This window comes from Hyla sarda, chromosome 9 (genome assembly GCF_029499605.1).
Source record: "Hyla sarda isolate aHylSar1 chromosome 9, aHylSar1.hap1, whole genome shotgun sequence".
NCBI lineage: Eukaryota > Metazoa > Chordata > Amphibia > Anura > Hylidae > Hyla > Hyla sarda.
In genome coordinates, this window is record NC_079197.1 from 70912230 (window position 1) to 70928912 (window position 16683).

The following is a 16683-nucleotide window of genomic DNA, read 5'->3' on the forward strand; positions in this document are numbered from 1 at the left end:
AATGAAAAATTAAATCTGTCAAAATAAAGATCTGTCAAACGCCAGTGGGGTGTAAATACTCACTGCACCCCTTATTCAATTCTGTGAGGGGTGTAGTTTCCAATGGGGTCACAAGTGGGGGGGTCGACTGTTCTGGCACCACGGGGGGCTTTGTAAACACACATGGCCCCCAACTTCCATTCCAAACAAATTCTCTTTCAAAAAGCTCAATGGCGCTCCTCCTCTTCTGAGCATTGTAGTGCACCAGCAGAGCCCTTGACGTCCACACATGGGGTATTTCCTTACTCAGAAGAAATGGGGCTACAAATTTTGGTGGTAATTTTCTCCTATTACCCCTTGTAAAAATGTAAAAATTGGGGAAAACACAGCATTTTAGTTAAAAAATAATTTTTTTAATTTACACATCCAACTTTCACAAAAAGTCGTGAAATACCTGTGAGGTGTTAAGGTTCAATGTACCCCTTGTTACGTTCCTTGAGGGGTGTAGTTTCCAAAATAGTATGCCATGTGTTTTTTTTTTTTTTTTTGCTGTTCTGGCACCCTAGGTGCTTCCTAAATGCGACATGCCCCCCAAACACCATTTCAGCAAAATTTGCTTTCCAAAAGCTAAATGTGACTCCTTCTCTTCTGAGCATTGTAGTTCGCTCGCAGAGCATTTTACGTCCTAACATGGGGTATTTATATACTCAGAAGAGATGGGGTTACAAATTTTGGGGGGCATTTCCTCCCATTACCCTTTGTAAAAAGGATACATTTGGGGGAAAAAACTGCACTTTAGTGAAAACATTTTTTTTTTCATTTACACATCCGACTTTAACGAAAAGTCGTCAAACACCTGTGGGGTGTTAAGGCTCACTGGACCCCTTGTTACGTGCCTTGAGGGGTGTTGTTTCCAAAATGGTATGCAATGTGGGGGTTTTCTGCTGTTCTGGCACCATAAGGGCTTCCTAAATGTGACATGCCCCCCAAAAACTATTTCAGCAAAATTCACTCTCCAAAATCCCATTGTCGCTCCTTCCCTTCTGAGACCTCTACTGCGCCCACTGAACACTTGACATCCACATATTTCCTTACTCAAGAGAAATTGGGTTACAAATTTTGGGGGGATTTTTCATCTATTACCCCTTGTAAAAATTCAAAAACTGGGTCTACAAGAACATGCGATTGTAAAAAATTAAGATTTTGAATTTTCTCCTTCACTTTGCTGCTATTCCTGTGAAACACCTAAAGGGTTAACAAACTTTCTGAATGTCATTTTGAATACTTTGTTAAATTACAAAAATGGGGTACACTAAGTTACTAAAGTGGGGTACAGTCGGACGTAAAATCATAAAAAATTATATGTTCCCAGAATGATGACCCAGAGCATAGCCAAAACTAAAAAATATGCCCCCCCCCCCAAAAAAAAATGGGGGGCCAAATGCAGTGCCCTGAACCCCTAATAGGGCCCGGGTCATGCTGAAAAAACTGCGGTGGAAACTTGAGGACCTATTATGGGTCAGGGGGGGGGGATTTTTTTTAAACTTTTTTCTATTTTTAACCTCCTACCTGTCCCTGCATACAAACTCACCCTGACTAAAGGACCCTTCTTCAGCCCTGAAGGGCTCTGATCTTCACAGAGGGGGGGTCCCTGGCTCGACCGTCCGAACAATAACAGCGCTCCTGGGGGGGTCGAAATTGCCACCTCCTCATAGATATAGGAGGTGATTGGGGGTGTATTCTACATCCCCAATCACCATGTGTCTCCGGGTCACCAGGTCACACGTGACCCATATGACCGGAATCGCCGCAAATCGCTGGTGTGAATTCACCGGCGATTTGCGGCGATCGCTTACATGGGGGGGTCACAATACCCCCCTGGGCATTTGCACGGGGAGCCCCGCTCGGCGGGGACCGAAATTCCCACGGGCGTCAAGGTACGTGGGGGTCCTTAAGTACCAGGTCGTCAGGGATGTACCTGTATGCCCTGGATTCTTAAGTGTTTAAGCACAGTATAAAGTTCCTCAGAACTCTCTCGATCGAAAGTGTTCAACTATTCCTCTTGCAGCACTGACAGCTCCTTCAATGCCTGGATTCTTTAACCCAAAATTAATAACCAGCTGCAAAGTGTGGCCAGTGCGGCAGATACTGGCCCATCCATGCTTCTCCTCCAGGATGTTTGCAGCAGCAATATTTGCAGCATTGTTATGCACAAGGGCAATTATTTTTTTTTGCTGGAATGTCAAATTTTATAGCAACCTCCTCTAACCATTCTGCAATGTGTGCAGCTGTGTGTCTCTACTCCAGAGACATGGTTGTGAGACAGATAGAAGTCTGGTAAGAGCAGTGAAGAAGACACAGAGGGGCAACATGTGCAGGAGGATATACACAACTTAACACAACTAAGGAATAAGTCCAGTCCGATTTTGCTGAAAAGCCTCTTTGAAAGAATGGCAATCCTTTGGATGGCAACATAGCTGGTAGAAAAGTAACAAGGAAAAATACTCTACTTTGGCAAAACTAGCAAGATCCTACTTGTGTATACCAGGAACCTCCAACCCATCAGAACGCCACTTCTCTGCAGCAGGCAAAATAGCAAGTAAGAAGAAAAAGAGCTTGTGGGCATGCTATCTTTTTACAGTGCAATGCAAGGTTTTTGTAATGATGAGACTCGTCCATTTTTTTGTAAAGGTTAGTGTATGTATTCTTGTAAAGAAAATTAAAAAATTTCCTTTTTTTTAATTTTGCATATTTATCCAAATAGTCAATTAATCAAACAAGTAATCAATCAATCAATCGATTTGACGAATAACCGTTAGTTGCAGCTCTACTATAAACCTCTTAACAACCCTTTGAGGTCCATGACACTTTAAAGAGTTATCCCCTATGCACAGAATTAAGGGATAATTCCTCATCACTTAAGGTGGAACCACTGAAACCACCACTTATCTGAGCACGGAGGTCAACTGTCCCCCAAATAAATGTAGCAACTGCGTGCATGCACAGCCAGAGTTCCATTTGTTCCAACGCCCCAAAAATTAGCTAGTTATCTTCTAACCCTTTAACAGTTTACCAATTTGTTGAACGGGCCTGCTCTCGTCCGATCGCAGACTGCTACCCAGCTTAGGGTCCAGTAAGTACCGACATGGGAGACTGGCTGGGAATCCTGGGTGCTGTTGACATTATGGTTAAAAGCTATCCTAAGCTGAACGCACCTGCTCTCCTCAGATCACAGACTGCTACCCAGCTTAGGGCCCGGCAAGTACTAGCATGGGAGACTGACTGGGAATCCCAGGTGCCATTGACATTACCCTTTAACAGGCAGAATATTTTCCAAATATGTGACTATGGGCTCATTCACACCAGGCTGCGTCAATACCTGCGTCGCACTCCATTTATATGAATGAGCCAGACGGGGTCAGATAGTGATTCTGGTCGGCTCATTTTTGAACCGTATCAGTTTTATTGCTGGACTAAAAAAAAATGTGGCAGAGCCCTAATTCATAGCCACAAGGAAGAAATCTATATTGACCAATAAATGGCAACTAAAAGCATCCTAAAGGTTTGCTGTTTTCCTATGACCCCTTCATCGCAATAAAGGATTTTTGCTTGTTCTAATGGTAAGTACCATAGAGAACTCATTACATTATTTGAATCTTATATGAACATTGTATCTTCAAGATGTTGAACACCACATTATAGTCTTCAAGCAGAGAGGCCATAGAAAACCACTGTGTACCAAGGAGAAATTTAACTATTTGAGCTAGTTTTGGGTATAAATAAGTTGCAAATTATGTAAAATGCACTACAAATTGTGACAACCTGGTAGGGTTTAGTTGAGGGAAACATGGCCAATGACCATACGTCAACATTTTAGGACAAAAAATGGCACAAAAAGTACACAGTAAATGTGTAGATGTTGATTTTCTTGCTTAAAATCCAAGCTGCATTAACGTTAAGAGTTGTGAGTATAATAAACCTCCCTCTACTGTTTATAGTCTATCGATGGTCTGTATACTGATGCTTATATAAACAGTGTGTCAGGAGATGTTTATAGACCTGATTGTACATACATGCAATTCCTTTGGAATTTCTGCAAAGAAACAGGTCCCCATACATTTTGATAAAAGTTTGCGTAACTTTTGCGGTACCAGCTGACTTTCTAGCCTTCCGACTATCTCCCGACAGATGATGTCAGAGAGAAAAGATTTGGACATTGGATTTAAACTGCACAACCTTATTGTTCTGAGAGATTTATGCGACCACCAGAGCTATTTGGCTGCAGCTTACCCAACAGAGGTCACATGAATAATTTGTTATGCAAACATACATGTGTATGGGAGGATCACTTCCAACATTTGTCCAACAGCTATTAAAAGAGTATCCCCATGTGAAAGAAAATCTGACAGCTAGTTCACCCACACTAACAGTATACTGGTTATATTGTGGATGAACAGCTGTAAAATAAGAGGTTACTCACTGAATTCCATTCCTTAGAGTTATGCTTGTAAATCGTTTTATTCCTAATGCGCCCGAGGGAGCACTGGAGGTGAGGAGCTGGCTAACCGAGCTCCCCTGCCACATCTATATTCACTCCCCAGCCCGCCCCGGCTTGATTATTAAAATTCTTTACTCTCACATCACTAGGACGTGAGAGCTGGCAGTTGGAGGTGAGTGCCCTGCTATTTGTCCAAGGGATCAAAATCGGAGCACAATTTACTTGTCCCTCATGACAATCCACTGGTACACAAAATAATTTCAACCAACGTCCCCTCATCAAGTAAGAAGGCAGGTAGAGCTCCCACACTAGGTGAATAGGGCCCCGGATAGATATGTTCCCCAGTTGTTAGGAAGGCAAGTCCCCCCAGTAGGTAGAAAGAGACCCAGATATATATATATCACCCATCAGGTAGGCAGGAAGGGCTCCCCCAGTAGGTAGATGGGGCCACATGTGCATGGTGTGGCTGTGAGGGACGCGTGCAAGGTGTGCCTGTGGGGGGACACGTGCATGGTGTGCCTGGGGGGGGGACGTGTGCATGGTATGCCTCTGGGGGGGGACACGTGCATGGTGCACCTTTCGGGGGGGTAAATGCATGGTGTGCCTGTGAAGGGTTGCGTGAATGGTGTGTCTGTGGGGGGACGTGACTTGAAGGAAAGCTTATGAGACCCATATAGCAGGTATACATATACCCCCAAGACAGCTCGGATTGAGAAACCGGCTACATACAGCAGGGCAGCCCAGCAAAAGAACTAAATATGTGCAGCTGATAACCGCTGCACTCAGCTCCCCACTGCTGCCACACGCAGTGCCAGAGGCCATAAAAGACATTTCTGGGTAGAGAGGGCAAACATGATGATGGCCAGGAGAGGGGGCGCCTAGTGCAGAAAAAGAGGGAGCATCTGGTACTCCAGAGCACCTCAGTCCTGACGGAGGTGCATGCAATCAGTGACATCATCGCACGTGCCTACGTCGGGACGCTGACATCTTGTGCGACGAGGCTGCAGCTAGTGACGGGGCAAGAGTAATATGTGACTTCTTCATGTAATTAGACCTGCTTGCCCGAAACAGGGCTAAATGCCTGAAGAATTCACATGCTCGGCACCCGGAACTGTATGTTCCGGACATTGGACGATAGGATATCCACACACCTGAGAGTGCATTATACTGGGTATAGTGTGGGGGAACTAGCTGTCAGGTTCTCTTTAACCCCTTCATAATCTGTTGAATTTTGATTTCTGGCTTAGTTTTATTCTATGAATCAGTATGATTAAAATGATACCAAACTTGAATAATTCTTGTTTTGTTTTATGGTTAACCCCTTAAAGGGGTACTCCGCCCCTAGACATCTTATCCCCTATCCAAAGTATAGGGGATAAGATGTCAGATCGCCACGGTCCCGCTGCCCGGAGCTGGCGAGTTCGCTCTGTGCGTAATGACGGGCGATACAGGGAACGGAGCAGCGTGACGTCATGGCTCTGCCCCTCGTAACATCACGGCCCGTCCCCTTAATGCAAGTCTATGGCAGGGGGCGGGATGACCGTCACGCCCCCTCCCACAGACTTGTATTGAGGGGGGCAGACCGTGACGTCACGAGGGGCGCAGCTGTGACGTAACGATGCTCCGGCTCCTGTATTGCCCGTCATTACGTGCAGAGTGAACTCGCTCTGTGCAGTAATGATAGCGTGGTGCCGCAGCGGGGATCCTGGGGGTCCCCAGCAGCGGGACTGCGGCGATCTGACATCTTATCCCTTATCCTTTGGATAGGGGATAAGATGCCTAGGGGCGGAGTACCCCTTTAAGGACTCAGCAAATTTTCATTTTTGCATTTCGCTTTTTCCTCCTTCCCTTCTAAAAATCATAACGCTTTCAATTTTGCACCTACAGACGCATATAAGGGCTTGTTGTTTGCGTCACCAATTGTACTTTGCAATGAAATCACTTATTTTATAATATAACCTGCGGTGAAAATCAAAAAATAATAATTTGTGGGATGAAATAAAAATAAAAAATAAACATTTTGTAACTTTTGGAGGCTCCTGTTTCTACACAGTGCAATATTTGGTAAAAATGACACCTTATCTTTATTCTGTAGGTCCATACGGTTACAAGGATACCCAATTTATATATTAAATTGGGTATTTATTTATATATTAAAATAATTTTACTTACGTTTTAGATGAATGATCAACTTTGATCGCAGCGTCTAAAGGCATTAGCCGTGAGTCCTTAAGGTACGCCCTGAGTCCTTAAGGATCGGGGATGCAGGGCGTATGCATACGTCCTACGTGCCCAAGAGGTAAAAAAAACTGAAAACTTGAAAACTTGGCCCATGAGCTGTAGTTTTTTACAGTACCACTTTTGTTCACTTTTTGTGGGATGTGATTTGACCAAAAATCTGCAATTCTGGTGTTTGGATTTTATTTATATATATTTTTTTTGCATATACACTGTTGACTGAGCAGGGTCAGAAATTAAATAATTTCATATTTCAAATAATTACGCATGTGGTGACACCAAGTATGTTTATTTCATTAGAAAAATGGGAAAAGGGGATGATGTTCATTTTTATTAGGGGGGGTTATATTTTTTAAAACTTTTTTACTTTATAAATTTTTTGCCTCCTTTCCCTAGGAGCCTATTATTATTGATGGCTTACATAGATCAATTTAATGTTACTGCATTACATTGATCCATGTAATCTGCGCTCGATTGCTAAGGGCTGCTTAAGGCAGCCTTTAGCAATCACCGATCTGTGGAAGCCCGGGGAGCAGAGGTAAGGCCCTGGGCTTCCACTACAACCCATCACCTCGGGATTACATTGCTTGGATGCCACTAGACACCAGGGATTACTGGTATTTAGCGTTTAAATGTCGTGATCGCAGTTGATCACGCATTTAACCACTTAAATGATGGCTATCAGAGCAATCTCCAATGTCTGTAATTACTGATAGCAGCGGTCAGCTTTTGGTTATGACGGTTTGGTTTTGGTTTGGTGGACTCGACGCGCAGGCCCGCGCCATATTCCCCTCACCCGACCCATAACAGATAAAAGACAGATAAGGCATTTTTCTAATCTGCTACATTCTATGATTGTGATTTGCTTATTTCATTCTAATATATTATTATGAGGGCAGCCATGCCTGAGAAGCCTTTAACAGCATTTAGAGATATGCTTTATAGCATGTCCCAACAGACTGGTGGAGAATTAGAGACTTGTATGGGAGAGTTTTCTAGGCATGCTCTATGACCTGTGCAGAGGTCTTTGTGCAGGGAGGGGAAAAAGCTGAGCTCTGGCCATCTCCTGTTGTAAATGGAGGCATCCTATCTAAATTCTGGTGACACGTTTCTGTGTAATCCTGTCTGTAATGTGATAATTAGGAGGACATTGCTGGAAATAGATCTTTACAGAACAGGAAGTTGTAACTTATCTTATCAGAATTGTGGTTATTTAGTTTTAAAAAGATGGCTACAGCGCAACCAAAAAATATCAGGGGGCGGTACAGAGATCTCTCTAATAGTCCATTTATAACCATCTATAACAAGAAGGCATCCTCTACATCTAGAGGAAAGAAGGTTTCTAAACCAGCACAGAGGGGTTTTATACTGTAGGAGCAGTGAGAATATTGACTTTGTCTTAATGAGCAGGAGTGGCCTTTGTATAGATATCTGAATTTATTCGGAGATGAATTTAGCTATTGTTCATAGCTAGAAAAAAAGGGTTTTCTGAAAGCATCTGCCTCATAAGGGGTTATTGGCTCCATCTGGATTAGCACAGTAGGGACACAATAGGGATATAGATTAACCCCTTAAGGACCGGGGTTTTTTCCGTTTTTGCATTTTCGTTTTTTGCTCCTTGCCTTTAAAAAATCATAACTCTTTCAATTTTGCACATAAAAATCCATATGATTGCTTATTTTTTGCGCCACCAATTCTTATTTGTAATGACGTCAGTCATTTTGCCCCAAAATATACGGTGAAACGGAAAAAAAAATCATTGTGCGACAAAATTGAAAATTTTTGGGGGGGCTTCCGTTTCTACGTAGTACATTTTTCGGTAAAAACGACACCTTATCTTTATTCTGTAGGTCCATACGATTAAAATGATACCCTACCCTATATAGGTTTGATTTTGTCGTTCTTCTGGAAAAAATCATAACTACATGCAGGAAAATGAATACATTTAAAATTGTCATCTTCTGACCCCCTATAACTTTTTTATTTTTCCGCGTATGGGGCGGTATGAGGGCTAATTTTTTGCGCCGTGATCTGAAGTTTTTAACAGTACCATTTTTGCATTGATAGGACTTATTGATCGCTTTTTATTCATTTTTAAATGATATAAAAAGTTACCAAAATTGAACTATTTTGGACTTTTGAATTTTTGTCTCTGACTCTTTAATTTTGAAAAAAAAAAAACTTGTATCTAGGGCTCTTTGGTCCTGACTATAAAGAAAAAGACCAAAATTCTGAAGTGAGGGGGAGTGGGGTGTGGTTTTCTCTCTCCTCTGCTCACTTAGTACAGTGTATAATCTAGCTTTGAATTGTGTGAGGAGAACACCTATGCAGACAGCTTGCAGCCTCTTCTCATGAGAAGCATTCACATGCACAGTGACAAGCAATACAAGGTGCTAAACTATTGTATGCAAAATGGTTTCTCTTTGGTCATTTTATGAACTTGTGTTTTTGCACCATATAGGTTACAATGGCTGCTTTAGGGTTATAAAAAGCATGCACTTTGGCCACAAAGCTGTGAAAATATAAAAATCTTTATTTTTTGCCTCAACATGCTGATTTTTCTTCTGTCCTTGCACCATATAGTTTCATATGGCTGTGTAAATATAGAGCATGCATTTAGACAGAAAATTTAAATATGTCTGTGCAGACCACATGACAAGGTAGGGGGGAGGAGAGGAGGGAGGAGAGAAGTTTATCATACTCCATGGGAAATGCCCCCCAGCCTTTGAGAGGAATGCAGACTCATTACAGTAATACATAGATCAAATGGAATTTTACATATTAACGCCTTAAGGACCAAGTCCATTTTCACCATAAGGACAAGAGCATTTTTTGCACATCTGACTTTAAGCATTAATAACTCTGGAATGCTTTTACTTATGAATTTGATTCCGAGATAGTTTTTTCATGACACATTCTACTTTAACATAGTGGTAAAATACTTGGTGAAAAATTTGAAAATTTCATGAAAAATGTGAAAATTTTGCAAAATTTTGCATTTTTCTAACTTTGAAGCTCTCTGCTTGTAAGGAAAATAGACATTCCAAATAAATGTTACATTGATTCACATATACAAAATGTCTACTTTACGTTGGCATCATAAAGGTGACATGTTTTTACTTTTGGAAGACATCGGAGGGCTTCAAAGTTCAGCATCAATTTTCTAATTTTTCACAAAATTTTCTAAATCAGAATTTTTCAGGGACCAGTTCAGTTTTGCAGTGGATTTCAAGGGCCTTCATATTCGAAATACCCCATAAATGACCCCATTAAAGAAACTGCACCCCTCAAAGTATTCAAAATGACATTCACAAAGTTTGTTAACCCTTCAGGTGTTTCACAGGAATAGCAGCAAAGTGAAGAAGAAAATTCTAAATCTTCATTTTTTACACTCGCATTTTCTTGTAGACCCAGTTTTTGAATTTTTATAAAGGGTATTAGGAGAAAAAGCACAACCAAAATGTGTAACCCAATTTCTCTCGAGTAAGGAAATACCTCATATGTGGATGTAAAGTGCTCTGTGGGTGCAATAGAGGGCTCAGAAGGGAAGGAGCGACAATGGGATTTTGGAGAGTGAATGTTGCTGAAATGGTGTTTACAAGGGGTAATAGGAGAAAATGCCCCCAAAATTTGTAACTCCATTTCTTCAGAGTATGGAAATAACCCATTGCAATGCTCAGACGTGTCACATTTGGCTTTTGGAAAGCAAATTTTGCTGAAATGGTTTTTGGGGGGCATGTCCCATTTAGGAAGCACCTATGGTGCCAGGACAGCACAAAAAAAATAAAAAACACATGGCATACTATTTTGGAACCTACACCCATCAAGGAACCCCACAGGTGTTTGACGGCTTTTCGTTAAAGTCGCTTTTTTCCCCAAAAAAATTTAAATTTTTACATGGGGTAATAGGAGAAAATGCCCACCAAAATTTGTAACCCCATTTCTTCCGAGTATGGAAATACCCCATGTGTGGACGTCAAGTGCTTTGCTGGCGCACTGTAATGCTCAGAAGAGAAGGAGCGCCATTGAGCTTTTGGAGAGAGAATTTGTTTGGAATGGAAGTCGGGGGCCATGTGCGTTTACAAAGCCCTCCGTGGTGCCAGAACAGTGGACCCCCCACATGTGACCCCATTTTGAAAACTACACCCCTCACAGGTTTTAATAAGGGGTGCAGTGAGCATTTACATCCCACTGGCATTTGACAGATCTTTGGAACAGTGGGCTGTGCAAATGAAAAATTACATTTTTCATTTTCATGGACCACTCTTCCAAAAATCTGTCAGACACCTGTGGGGCATAAATGCTCACTGTACCCCTTCACTGTGCTCACTGTACTGGCCTTCCATTCCAGACAAATGTTCTTTCCAAAAGCCCAATGGCGCTCCTTCTCTTCTGGGCATTGTAGTTTGCCCGCAGAGCACTTTACATCCACATATGGGGTATGTTCTTACTCAGAAGAAGGGGGGTTACAAATCAAATTTTGGGGGGCTTTTTTTCTTATTTTCCCTTGTGAAAATGAAACATTTAGGGTAACACCAGCATTTTAGTTAAAAAAAAATTTTATTTTTTATTTTACCATCACACTTTAACGAAAATTTGTCAAACACCTGTGGGGTGTTACCTTGTTACGTTCCGTGAGGGGTGTAGTTTCCAGAATAGGGTCACACATGGGTATTAATTTTTTCGTGTTTATGAACCACTGTAAAATCAATCACCCCTGTGCAAATCACCAATTTAGGCCTCAAATGTACATGTGCTTTCACTCCTGGGCCTTGTTGTGCGTCCGATGAGCATTTTATGCCCACATATGGGGTATTTCCCTACTCAGGAGAAATTGCGTTACAAATTTTGGGAGTCTTTTTTTCCTTTTACATCTTGTGAAAATAAAAAGAATGGGGCAACACCAGCATGTTAGTGTAACATTATTTTATTTTATTTTTTTTTTTACACTAACAGGCTGATGTAGACCCCAACTTTTCCTTTTCATAAGGGGTAAAAGGAGAAAAAGCCCTCAAAAATGTGTAACACAATAGCTCCCGAGTAGGAAAATACCAGATATGTGGCCCTAAACTGTTTCCTTGAAATACGACAGGGCTCAGAGGTGAGAGAGCGACATGTGTATTTGAGGACTTTATTAGGGATTGCATAGGGGTAGACATAGAGGTATTCTACGCCAGTGATTCCCAAACAGGGTGCCTCCAGCTGTTGCTAAACTCCCATCATGCCTGGACAGTCAGTGGCTGTCCGGAAATGCTGGGAGTTGTTGTTTTGCAAAAGCTGGAGGCTCCATTTTGGAAACACTGCCGTACGACACGTTTTTCATTTTTATTGGGGGGGGGGGGGGGGGGCAGTGTAAGGGGGTGTATATGGATTTTTTAACCTTAATCATGTGTTAGTGTAGTGTAGTGTTTTTAGGGTACATTTGCACTAGCGGTTTTACGGTGAGTTTCCCGATAGGAGTTTGCGCTACAGCGGGAAATTTGCCTCAGCTCAAACTTGAAGCAGCAAACTCACTGTAAACCCGCCCAGGTGAATGTACCCTGTACATTCACATGAGGGGGCAAACCTCCAGTTTTGCAAAACTACAACTCCCAGCATGCACTGACAGACCAGGCATGCTGGGAGTTGTAGTTTTGCAACAGCTGGAGGCACACTGGTTGGAAAACTTTCAGTTAGGTTCTGTTACCTAACTCAGTATTTTCTAACCAGTGTGCCTCCAGCTGTTGCAAAACTAAAACTCCCAGCATGTACTGATCGCCGAAGGGCATGCTGGGAGATGTAGTTATGCAACAGCTGGAGGTACGCAACCACAACTCCCAGCATGCCGAGACAGCTGTGCTGTACGTGCATGCTGGGAGTTGTAGTTTTGCAAGATTTAGAGGGCCATGGTTTTGAAACCTTTGCACAGTGATCTCCAAACTGTGGCCCTCCAGATGTTGCAAAACTACAAATCCCTGCATGCCCAAACAGAAAACTGCTGTTTGGACATGCTGGGAGTTGTAGTTTTGCAAGATCTAGAGGGCCACAGTTTGGAGACCACTGCAGAGTGATCTCCAAACGGTAGCCCTCCAAATATTGCAAAAATACAAATCCCAGCATGCTCAAACAGCAAACAGCTGTCTGGGCATGCTAGAAGTCGTAGTTTTGCAACATTTGGAGGGCTACAGTTTAGAGACCACTGTATAGTCCAAACTGTAGTCCTCCAGATGTTGCTAGGCAACAACTCACCGGCTTCCGTAGTCTGCACCAGGGAGCCATACCTCGTTGCCGCCCTCTGCCGCCGATCGCGACCGGTCACAGTACAGTCCCCCATTCTGCCTGGACTACTGTGGGTGGGCAGAGCGGGGGAACCGGACTTTAACCCCCCCCCCCCATCCCTGATCTGCTATTGGTTGGTCCCTTCTGACTGACCAATAGCAGGGATAGGAGGGGTGGCACCCCTTCCACCTCACTCCTATCCCTTCAGGGGGATCGGGGGTGTCTTGGACAGCCCCAATCCCCCTTATTTTCTGGGTCACCGGAGACCCGTATGACCCGGAATCGCCGCAGATCGCCGGTCTGAATTGACATGGGGGGTCTCATGGAATCGCCAACACAGGGGGGGGGGGGTCCTCCCCAGGGGTTTGCACAGGGGGCTTGATGAATGATTTCAGCAGGCATCCCGGTTCGCTCCCCGCCTGGTGAGCGGAGCAGACTGGAATTACCACGGGCGTACAGGTACTTTAGTACCAGGGAGCCATGGCGTACCTGTATGCCCTGTGTCCTTAAGTGGTTAACACATGTATATTATTATGTATACAGGTCTTAGGGCACATTCTTACACTGATTTAAGCTTCTTTTTTTTTTCTTACTAATGATAGTAATGCTTAAAAAAAAAAAAAAAAAGTAAGGCAGCCCGTAAGTAATTTGTCCTTAGGCCTTTCTCAAAAAATTTTATTTTGTTTTGCTTCTACAGCATCCACAGTGTACTACATGAGCCCTACTTTGCGTCGATACGAATAGAAAGCTAGTGTGCTTCTCCCCTGCAAACTGCCTTGTATCTACTCTCCCTTCTCCAGTCTGTGTGAGCTGTCCTCCAGGAATCTCTCCCCCCTGTTTACATAATTAACTGGTGTGTAGCCCCCTCCCTGCTGCTGCTCTCACTAACACTAAGCGAGCAAAAAGTCCATCTGATGGCTATAGATTTTATTTTTAGGAGTAGATGCTAAATGGCAGGATATTATTTATAAAGACTAGAGGGTTACTTCATTTATTGTTGAAAAAAATCAACAATAAAAAAAAAAATCACTACAAAGGAATCAATAGACTTAAAATGACTATTCCAGGCTATAAAACTTAGGGTATGTTCACACTGCTGAATCTCTGCTCACTTAATTCAGCGAGTGGAGGTTCTGTCTGGCGACCGCCGCTGAAAATACTTCGGCGGTAGGACCGCACGGCACTGTGCCGTCACCATTGAAGGCTATGCAGTGCTTGCGGACTTCCGGCAATGAATGAACATGTTCTTTCTTTGCGTGGAACAATTTCATCGATGGAATTGTCCACCGCTGAAATTCTGCAGTATGAACGGGTCTTACGGAAGACCCGTTCACACTGATGGTAATGTTCACTGCGCAGAATTCCAAGTGCGGAATTCTGCTGGAATTCTGCAGTGTGAACATACCCTTAGGCAGCAGTTTTTTAGCCATTTGTGTAACCTTAAAAAAAATTATCTACTTTTGTAAAAAAAAAAAAAAAAATTATACAAATTACCTACAAACTGAAAAAAAATGAATAACAATTGGAATAATTATGTCCATCCAAAGATTTTAATATAACACGTTAGTAGACAAAAAACTTAGGATTTGATGTTAAAATAAAGTCTGATTTTACAGTATGTTAACATGGCCTTATGGTATAACACTGATGCATAGTGCTATACTTGGCTATCAATAGCCAATAACTGGGGCATGAGGAGAGTTGCAACCAACCACTCCATTCCAAAGTGTAACTCCAAAGGTCCCAGTTCTCAAGATCAGTCGAAAAGTCATATGTGTTATAGCTTGGAATAATCCAATAATAAATTGAACTTCATGAGACATTTAGAGGATCATGGGAAGACAATTTAAATGTGACAGTGTGAAGATCACCCATGTGCTCAAAATTCAGAACATCTTTATATAAAATACTGAACATGAAATAGTTTTATGCATAGTTTGTTTTATCCCGCTGAGAATAGTAGTTAATATTGCACTTGTATAGTCTTCAGGAAACAGGCATGCTTTCAAGAGTAGACTAAGGACATGGAAGGAAAGATTGATGAAAGGAAGATACAGTCAAAGATGGACATAGAGCAATGGAGTACCCCTGGGATCTGTTCTAGAACAGGGACACTTCAATTACCTTTATTGGTACTGTGGCTGTGTCATTGAAAAGATGCACGTTGGGGTATTGTACAGTGATGCATGTAAATCAGAGGAATCTATGATGTAATCTAAAGCAAAAATGGATCATATTAGGAAATCTAAAAAAGGAAATTTCCACAAATATCCTCGAAAGGAAAAAAACAAAAAAAACTGAGATTTAAACGGCTCCAGCAAAGATATAAAAAAGCGGAAATGAAAAGAAAAAAGCACGAATTGATGGATGTCTCAAAAGAGGTAGAGAAGGTTAAGCATATGAATACAGACTTTACAGGGATTATCTAGGAATATATCTGGAAGTGAGATAAACTAGATGAGGTCTAGCTCTGCAAATGGAGGATGACAGTGTATGTGGGGTGAGCGCACCATTACTTGAAAGGGGCACAGATCTGTATAGGATTCCTCCAGTACTAGAGGGAAAACCTGATTCTAGACAGAAGGCAGCTATAGGGCTCAGGCTCCTATGTGTTCTAAGCTTCCCAGAAGATGGAAGACATTACCTCCCCCTGCTTCTTGTCACCTCTAGTTCTCCATAGATGTGCTATAAATGCAGTGCCAATGGAGTTATGGTGCAGCATGCCCTCCCCCATATATGCCATGCTTTCCCTTATTCTATGGGCTAGCAAATATACAAAGACGCTTTCGTATGGTGTATACAGTAATACTAAATGATCCAGTATGTGCCCAGCAGGATGATGTCAGTGACAGTGTATACAGCTATATACAGCGAGAGTCTGGGCTGTGATGTCCTCGGTGTGTCCGTGTGCATGTATGCATGGGTGGGGGGAGGACGGAAGAATATTGATGTTCATAGCGGTGATGCATATAGACAGTGCATACACATGTAAGAAACTGCACAGAATCCAACCAGTGTAAAGTCTATGAATGCAGAAGGTTTTCTCACCCGGTTGTGTCTTTCCTCCGGGTGTGTCCGGCCCCGGGCCTCGCCGATTTCCCTCGCCTCCCGCCGCCCGCAGCAGCAGCAGCAGCAGCCCCGGGAGCGCGCACAGAAGGATGAGGAGAACGAGGGACCGGAGGATGCGGGGGCGCGCGGCGAGGGGCGGGGTTACTGGGCTGCCTCATACAGAGCTCTTGTGTTGGGGATGCTGAGAATGTAGACTGGATGCTGGAGCTGACTGGAAGGGGCAGCCGTCAGCTATGTGCTGTGGTTACATCCTCTACTGTGGACTTTGTCCTGGTGGTATTTGAGGGGGGGTAGAGAGAAAATGAGAGACCCTCAGTGTCTATTACCCTTGGTTCCAAAAGGTTTTTAGTGATGATCTGTGTAGAAGTAGATAATACAAATGAGTGGCCAGAATGCAGCAGCAGCAGGTACCTAAAGTACAAGAGTTAGGTTACTTGTAAGTAAAGGGTCCAATAAAATGGATGACATGAGGTGCTGTACAAATAATGGCAAAATTGGTCAAAGCGGCTGATGGCAGGACTGGTGCATGGTGGCGGTCCTGTCAGCAGCTAAATAGGAGTATAAATAAGACTATGGCTACAAAGGGCTTCTTATTGAAGCCATGAGATATGAATTTTTTTTAATTATTATTATTATTATGT

General features: G+C 42.8%; 1 protein-coding gene across 6 annotated transcripts in view; it reads right to left on the reverse strand.

Moving 5' to 3' along the window:
* Window positions 1–16169, reverse strand: part of NLGN3 (neuroligin 3) — a 328235-nt gene extending 312066 nt beyond the window's left edge. For 3 of the 6 annotated variants that reach the window (XM_056540342.1, XM_056540341.1, XM_056540335.1), the window contains exon 1: window positions 16022–16163. The gene's annotated coding sequence lies outside the window, so the exon portion shown is untranslated. Of the gene's footprint in view, window positions 1–16021 lie in introns of all 6 variants that reach the window. The other 3 variants (XM_056540337.1, XM_056540339.1, XM_056540336.1) reach the window with 3 other exon arrangements.
* Window positions 16170–16683: the final 514 nt, after the last annotated feature.